The sequence below is a fragment of the Triticum dicoccoides genome, chromosome 3B, assembly GCF_002162155.2.
Source record: "Triticum dicoccoides isolate Atlit2015 ecotype Zavitan chromosome 3B, WEW_v2.0, whole genome shotgun sequence".
NCBI lineage: Eukaryota > Viridiplantae > Streptophyta > Magnoliopsida > Poales > Poaceae > Triticum > Triticum dicoccoides.
Window position 1 is genome coordinate 664716059 of NC_041385.1, and position 9205 is coordinate 664725263.

Consider the following 9205-nt stretch of genomic DNA (forward strand, 5'->3'; position numbering starts at 1 on the left):
GCTCCTTCGAGTGTTGGTCCAAAACGGGTAGACTGTGGGGCCACCATGGGGGAACTCGAGGTCTGGTTTTACTCGTAGGCTGACCTATCCGTTGTGCCCTGAGAACAAGATATGTGCAGCTCCTATCAGGATTTGTCGGCACATCGGGCGGCTTTGCTGGTCTTGTTTTACCATTGTCGAAATGTTTTGTAACCGGGATTCCGAGACTGATCGGGTCTTCCTGGGAGAAGGAATATCCTTCATTGACCGTGAGAGCTTGTGATGGGCTAAGTTGGGACACCCCTACAAGGTATAAACTTTCGAGAGCCGTGCCCGCGGTTATGTGGCAGATGGGAATTTGTTAATGTCCGGTTGTAGAGAACTTGACACTTGACTTAAGTAAAACACATCATCCGCGTGTGTAGCCGTGATGGTCTCTTTTCGGCGGAGTCCGGGAAGTGAACACGGTTTTGGGTTATGATTGACGTAAGTAGGAGTTCAGGATCACTTCTTGATCATTGCTAGCTTCATGACCGTTTCGTTGTTTCTCTTCTCGCTCTTATTTGCGTATGTTAGCCACCATACTTGCTTAATCGCTGCTACAACCTCACCACTTTACCCCTTCCTTACCCTTTAAGTTTTGCTAGTCTTGATACCCATGGTAATGGGATTGCTGAGTCCTCATGGCTCACAGATTACTACAACAACAGTTGCAGGTACAGGTTATGCGATGATCTTGACGCGAGAGCGATGTTTGCTTGTTTTGGAGTTCTTCTTCTGCTTCTTCTTCGATCAGGGGATAGGTTCCAGGTCGGTAGCCTAGGCTAGCAGGGTGGATGTTGTTTGAGTTTCTGTTTGTGTTTCATCCATAGTCGGATGTTGCTCTTATGTATGATGATGTTGTATTCGTGTGGCATTCTATGCCTCTTGTATGTATCCCCAACTATTACCTAATGGTACGATGTAATGATATCCACCTTGCAAAAGCGTCTCCAATATGCGCTTCTATTCTTAGTGGGACCTTCGTGTTCCTTTAGGATAGGGTCGCATATTGAGCGTGGCACTTGGTCATCTTGCCCAGGAGGCATGGTTCGCACGTGTCAAATGATTCATAATCAAGAGACTCCAAAAGTCCATCTGCATGGAGTTTCTTCATGCGTTTGACACCAATATGACCAAGGCAGTAGTGCCACAAGTATGTGGGACTATCATTATCAACCTTACATCTTTTGGCATTCACACTATGAATATGTGTAACATCACGTTCGAGATTCAATAAAAATAGACCATTGACCAGCGGGGCATGACCATAAAACATATCTCTCATATAAATAGAACAACCATTATTCTCAGATTTAAATGAGTAGCCATCTCGCATCAAACGAGATCCAGATACAATATTCATGCTCAAAGCTGGTACTAAATAACAATTTTTGAGGTTTAAAACTAATCCCGAAGGTAGATGTCGGTGTCAAAACCGGCGGATCTCGGGTAGGGGGTCCCGAACTGTGCGTCTAGGTGGATGGTAACAGGAGACAAGGGACACGATGTTTTACCTAGGTTCGGGCCCTCTTGATGGAGGTAAAACCCTACATCCTGCTTGATTAATATTGATGATGTGTGTTACAAGAGTAGATCTACCACGAGATCAAGGAGGCTAAACCCTAGAAGCGAGCCTATGGTATGATTGTTGTTCGTCCTACGGACTAAAGCCACCCGGTTTATATAGACACCAGAGAGGGCTAGGGTTACACAGAGTCGGTTACAATGGTAGGAGATCTACATATCCGTATCGCCAAGCTTGCCTTCCACGCCAAGGAAAGTCCCATCCGGACACGGGACGAAGTCTTCAATCTTGTATCTTCATAGTCTTGGAGTCCGGCCGATGATGATAGTTCGGCTATTCGGACACCCCCTAGTCCAGGACTCCCTCAGTAGCCCCCGAACCAGGCTTCAATGACGATGAGTCCGGCGTGTATGTTGTCTTTGGCGTTTGCAAGGCGGGTTCTCCTTCACACTCCAGGTGTTTTCCGGATAGTGTCTGGTTGCTTCATAAATGTTGCGCTCCTTGGCTTCTACGTCCAATAATGGCCTTCTTCCACGTGTCGTATGAATGCGAAGAGCCAGGGTATTCTTACGTTTTACCCCCTAGCCGCGCGAATAAGCCGCCTATAAGAGAGGCGAGGATCCAGATCCAAATCACACCATCCTCCTTCCGCAAGTACTCATCGAGGCGCATCTGACAAAAAATCCATTCCAACATGGACAGTCGACGCGGCTCCTCTTCTCGCGCTCCCAGTCCTCAGCCAGGAGATTGGAGGAGATGCTCAGTCCCGCACAGCGAGTTAGTGACACTCCAAACGGAGGGATACCTTCCCCCGACTTTTATGGTTCCGGTTCGAGCCGGACTGGCCACCTACAAGGGTGGGAAGCAGGCGGAGAGCGTACCCAATCCCTCCAAAGGAGAGCGGGTATGCTTCGTCCCCTACTTAATAAGGGGACTCGGATTTCCTATACATCCGTTTCTCCGGGGGCTCCTGGAGTTCTATGGACTCCAACTTCACCACCTCACGCCTGCCTCCATTTTGCACATCGCGGGCTTTGTAGCTCTTTGCGAGCTGTTCTTGGGCATCGAGCCCCATTTTGCGCTGTGGAAGAGGCTGTTTTGCCTCGTACCCTGTTCTCACGGGGGGTCGATATATCAAGTGGGTGGAGCCGAAATATGGCGCATCGCCGGGACCGGATATCTATCTGGAACCCCGAAGAAGGCGTCCGAAGACTGGCCTTCGGAGTGGTTCTATATGGAAGACGCCCCGCTGCCGGATCCAGTTCGGATCGGCCTCCCGGAGTTTAGCAACGCTCCTCTGAAGAAACGCCTGAGTTGGCACCCGTGGAGCCCTCAACGGGAAGATGATAGGAGCGTCCACTATCTAATGGGCCGGATATGGCTACTAGCCCATTCCGGATTAACCATGATTGGAGTCATGGCCACATGCATTATGCGAGGGGTGCAGCCGCTCCAATATAGAGGCCACCCCATGTGGGATTTTAACGGGGAGAATGACGCCACCTGTCATGGCCGCACGGGACCGGGGTCGGCCGCCGATCTGGTGAAGATCCTGTCCGGCTTGTACAAGGGGGGGAGGAGGACTTCCTCCGCACGAATCCATTGAATGGATTCTCCATGAATAACCCTCGGAGCTGGGTAAGCGGACGCTTATATATCTGATCCGTGCTTTCAAAGGTAAGTGTCTTACTTTATGATTTCGACGCAGGAAATACGCCGGGATGTGGCGGGCATAGAAAGCCCAACTCCACAACCCGAGGATCCGGGAAGATCCCTTGATCCGGCCTCCGAAGAGGATCCGGACATAAAGGTGGATTTGATTGACGGGGTGTTCCACCAGCTCAGCATAGACAATGCTTTAGTCGCCATTACGGCTGACTACCCCGGTTTATGTCCGGCTTCCCAGGTGAGTACAACCGAAGTCCTGGCACCGTTACTTTTTAATGCTTATTTCTGACCACCGTGTACCAATGGTGCTTGGCAGGAGGTGCCTTTACGGCGGGAAGCTGAGCCTGCGGCGACTGATCAAACAAGGTCAGTGCGGCCTAGCAGGCGGAAGAGGAGTGCTGCGCGAATCAAAACATCGCCGCAAAGGTATGGTGCACCATTGTCTTTTAAGGGAAAGACTCCTGGGAGGCATATTAATGCTCATGATTCTTCCAGGAGAAAGAGCGCTCGCCGGACTGAGTCCGGAGAGGGTGCCCACCAAGCCTCCGCCAGCCAGGCTCCAACGCCTGGTCCGGAGGGGGAGGTGAGCGCAAGGCGCGAGCCGGATGCTCCTCCAACGGAGGATGCTGACAGGTTGTCCGCCACCAGGTCTGAGGTGGAGAGCGCCATGAATCACAGGCACCGTCGGACAGTTCTTCGTGACGCGTGTTTCTCCCCTGAGGCGTTAAATGCCTTTAATGCGGGAGACGCGCACCTCCGTGCTGCTCAAGATGGTTTAACCAGAGCCACGGAGCAGTATGTAAAGGACATACGGGTAAGGAATTTTAATAGTTATATATGCCAGTAGCCCCCGAGACTTAAAATAGTTAAACTAACCAATTTAAGGATCATTTGTTATGCAGGATCTTACTGAGAAGAATACCCACCTGTCTCAGGAGCTTCAAGAATGCAAGGCCCAACTTGAGGCCGCACTAGCTGCTGCCGGGGGAGCCACGAAGACCCCCTCTGGTAATTCATATTTTGAAAAAAGAAGTAGTTTATGAAGTGCGGCGTGTGTGTATAGTCTGACAATAATATTGCAGAGGGTGCCGGACTAGATCCGGACAAGCAACAGCTGCTGCGCCAGTTGAAGGCCGGCGAGATGGTGCTTATGAGGGTGCAGCAGGAGAGGAACAAACTCCAAGATGCCAACACCCAGCTGGGCGAAGAACTAAAAGATGTTCGGGTCCAGCTGTCTAACTCCGTAAAGGAGAATCGGCGGCTTCGTCGCGGCATTTATAGTAAGCACTTGAGCAAACTCTTTTGAAAAGAAGAGTTCGACGAGGAAGTCGATTGACAGAAATGTGTCTGTAGGTGTGCTCACGGGTCGTCCGGCGGAGGAGATGCCTAGTTCCACGGGAGACCCTCTTCCCGAGCTGCTACAACTGCACGAACGTGTTCGGCAGGCGATCAGCGGCGTCATTCAGGTCTTATGGCCTTCCGTCTCCCTTCCTGAGGGCCTTGGAGGGCTTGCTGAGAAGCTTCAGGGAGTACGGCGACGTCTCCGTCTGTGGAAGATGTCGGCCTACCGTCCAGGCGCTAGGGAGGCCTGGGCCATGGTGAAGACGCGGTACCCGAAGGCTGACCCAAACCACATGGCCGAGGTCGGACCTGTGGGGCCCGATGGGAAGGGGATCCCTGTGAGCTTGATGTACGGCCAAGTAGAGTTGGCCGCGAAATATTCCCAACAGGACTGTAAATTAGACAGCCTGTTAGGTGGGATTGAAGAGGAGTACAATCAGTCTGTTTGACGATGTAATTTTAAAATGACATGTAAAATGCCTTCTAGCCGGATTGTAGATCGTTTGCCTTTGCGGACCTTTTCGCTTCAACCTCGGGACCAAACAGTCCGGAGTGTGTCCGAATACCCTGACGGTTATAAAAGAACCGGGGCATGCATGGAGACAAGGCGTAGGGGTCATAATTGCTTTATCAAACAAGTGCCCAACTAGCTATGTTATATTACATGGTTAGTAAGAAACATCTTCTAGGGAGAATAGTTCCGTTAAGGGTTCCTTTCCCTGGGAGGCATGCCCTAAAGTGCATGTTCGGACTACGAAAATAGCAGAAAAAGCATCTGGGGGCAGATAAATAAGTAAGTAATAAATCATCTTTCAGGTCACCAAATGAATATTCCCTTAAGAACGCTAGCCTTCGGCTTCACCCAGTCTGAGGTACACATCCGGCTGACCCGGCAGTAGCAATCACAGAGGTGCTCCCTTTACCTCCTAGCCGAACAATTGGGAACATAGGGGTAAGCACAGGAGCCAGGCAACCTGGCTTGGACAAAACTTAAGTCATATCGATGCATATAATGGTGATCAAAAGGTACATGCGGAAGTGTGACACATGTGGTGGGTGATGGGGTCACGTACCTAGGGTAGGGTCATGGACCTGATCTAAGTACCTTACCCAAGGACACCCTTAGAAGAGGTCGCCTTCCAGTCGACCAACGAGGGACTCACTCGACTGACTTGAAGGACTCGACCACGAAGACTCACTCGACCACCAGAAGGTCAAGAGGCACTCTACACTGCAACGGCCTGTAATTAAGTAGACTTTATGGTAGTAAAGGCACTTTATGTGGGGCGTTATCAGTAACGCCCCGGACTTAACTCACCTTAAACCCTCTCCTACGTGGGCTGACTGGGGTCCCGGAGCACTCTATATAAGCCGCCCCCCTCCACAGGTAGAGGGGTTCGGCACCTTGTAACTCATATACTCATAATCCACTCGACCGCCTCCGGGCTCCGAGACGTAGGGCTATTACTTCTTCCGAGAAGGGCCTGAACTCGTACATCCCTTGTGTTTACAACCTCTCCATAGCTAGGACCTTGCCTCTCCATACCTACCCCCCACTCTACTGTCAGGCTTAGAACCACGACAGTTGGCGCCCACCGTGGGGCAGGTGTTTTAGCGATTTTGTGGAGAAGTTGCGATTCTTCCGAGTACTTTCATCATGGTGTCTGCTGGAGTTTTGGTCAAAGGTCGAGAGATCTGTCTCGGCACTCTCACCTTCATCGCCGACGACTCCGCCTGGCTCCAGGAGGCTCCACTCGACGTTGATGCGCTCCCCGTCCGCGGTGCGACGCATTTTCGCGCATGTGTCCGCGGCGTTCTGCTGCGGCAACCGTCGACCCCGTATCGGACGACTCCTCCATCGTCCACCCTCCCGGTCTCCCGCCAGCGCAAGCGCTCGGGCCGGTCGAGGCTTCAGCGATGGGTGAGGCACGCGGTGTCTCGCCAATCGGCCACCACCCAAGTTGCGGCAATCGAGCCCGACGAATCTCTCTACGGCTTGTTCGATCTGTCGACTGGCTCCGTAGAGACTGCATCCGAGTGCGGTAGCAGTGATCCAGCGGCGGAAATCTTGATGGTCGACGGGCCCCGCAGTCCCCCTGGCTTCGCCCGTGATGGTGGAGCAGGTGACGGAGGCGACCCCGCACGAGGCCACGAAGAGTACCAGCCCGAGCCACTCGACTCTGCAAAGAGAGGAACTTCGCCGCAGGAACGTGGATGCTCTGCGTACTCCCATCGCAGGAGAAACCCCCGAGGCTCGTGCCTTGGAGGAGGCGCGTCTGGCCAATTTGGCCGAACGCACTCGACTGGAGAATCTTCAGCGAGCACTCGACGAGCGCGCGCGGCAATGAGTTCCCAACACCAGTCGACGTCAACTCTTCCCGCCGACTCAGGTATATCGAACCCCAATCCAGAATTTAGCAGCTGCGACCCGTATAGCAGAGTCCATCCAGCCTTCGCAGTCGGAAGCTAGCAGAGGTTTGCTGCAGATCAGGGATCTGCTCCGGGCAGCAGGAGATCAGAATTCAGCCGTGTCTCAGTCGCGCAACAGAATTCACAGTCGATCCGTCACTGCGAATACGGTTCAGTCGGCTCACAGCCCCAGATCGCCTCTGCGGCGTGAAGGGCGCAAGAATCGGCGAGATCAATATGGCGACCGACTTGACCGAGATGATAGGCATCGAGTGCCCAATTCCCCTCCGAGGGGTGGGTCTTACGCTCCTCGGCAGCAAGATGACAGGCGTCAGTACAGTACAGGGCGAAGGGTTCCAGTCGACCCCAGAGAACCAGGCTTCGACGCGCGATCCATTATCGTGCAAGGTTTGGTCGACCGGAACAGAGCCCATCGAGGCGGACTCGACAGAGATGCACCCACAAGCAGTCGAGTGCATGTTTCTGGTCCTGAATGTTTCAGCAGAGCTATCAGAGCCGCAGTTATCCCTCCCAATTTCAGGTTGGCAACAGGAGTCAGCAAGTTCACTGGTGAGTCTAAGCCTGAAACTTGGCTTGAGGACTACCAAGTGGCAGTTCAGATTGGTGGTGGGAACGACGAGGTGGCCATGAAGCATTTACCCCTCATGCTGGAAGGTTCTGCCAGGGCATGGTTAACTCAATTACCGCCTAGCAGCATTTACACTTGGGAAGATTTGTCCCGAGTATTCATCAGAACGTTTGAAGGAACTTGCAAGCGACCAGCTGGACTGACAGAGTTGCAAGTCTGCGTGCAGAAGACCAATGAGACTCTCAGAGAGTATATTCAGAGATGGATCACTTTGCACCACACCGTGGAGAATGTGTCTGATCATCAGGCAGTCTGCGCCTTCAAAGATGGCGTCAAGAACAGAGAACTGAGTTTGAAGTTTGGTCGAACCGGTGACATGACCTTGAGTCGGATGATGGAGATTGCTACCAAGTACGCCAACGGCGAAGAAGAAGACCGACTCCGAAGCGGCAAGCACAAGCCGAGTCAGTCGAAAAAAGGAAACACCAGTCAGAAACAGAAGCGGAAGGCTGAACCGGCAGCTCCAGGAGAGGCTCTGGCCGTGACTCAGGGAAAGTTTAAGGGGAAACCAAAAGGATCCTGGAACCCCAAGAAGGTAAAGGATAAAGAAGGGAACGACGTAATGGATATGCCCTGTCACATCCACACGAAGAAAGACGAAGAGGGGAATATCATCTACCCGAAGCACACCACTCGCCAATGTCGGCTCCTGATCTAGCAGTTTCAGGGAAAACAGTCTAAGGACAAGGAGAAGGAGTCGGACAAGGCTGAAGACAAGGAGGACAGTGAGGAAGGATATCCGCATATAAACTCCACTCTGATGATCTTTGCAGATGTGGAAAGCAGGAGTCGACTGAAAGTCATTAACCGAGAGGTGAACATGGTTGCCCCAGCAAAAGCAAATTATCTGAAATGGTCTCAAATACCCATCACATTCGACCAATCTGATCACCCGACTCATATTGCCACCCCTGGGAGGCAAGCTTTGGTGGTCGATCCAGTTGTTGAAGGCACTCGACTGACAAAAGTGCTGATGGACGGTGGAAGCGGGCTGAATTTGTTGTATGCAGACACACTGAAAGGAATGGGCATTCCGATGTCCCGACTGAGCACTAGTAACATGAGCTTTCATGGAGTTATACCAGGGAAGAAAGCCGAGTCACTCGGCCAAATAGCTTTGGACGTGGTGTTTGGTGATTCGAAACATTTTCGCAAAGAAAAGTTGACGTTTGAGGTCGTGGATTTTCAGAGTGCATATCATGCCATTTTGGGGAGGCCAGCTTACGCACGGTTCATGGCTCGACCATGTTACGTGTACCTCAAATTGAAGATGCCCGGCCCCAAAGGAGTGATCACTGTCACCGGTGATCGGAAAAAGGCAGAAGAGTGCTTTCAGAAGGGCTCAAAGATTGCCGATTCCCAGGTGACAGCGGTCGAGTTCGAGGAATACAAGCAAAACGCAGATCCGAGTGACTTGCTGCGATCAAAGAAACCCGCCACAGAGTCTGCATTCCAGTCGTCCGGTGAGACGAAGCCTGTTCACATTCACCCGACCGACCCCGATGCAGCTCCGACCCGCATCTCCACAACACTCGACCCAAAATAGGAAGAAGCGCTCATCCAGTTCCTCCGTGAGAACTGGGACATTTTTG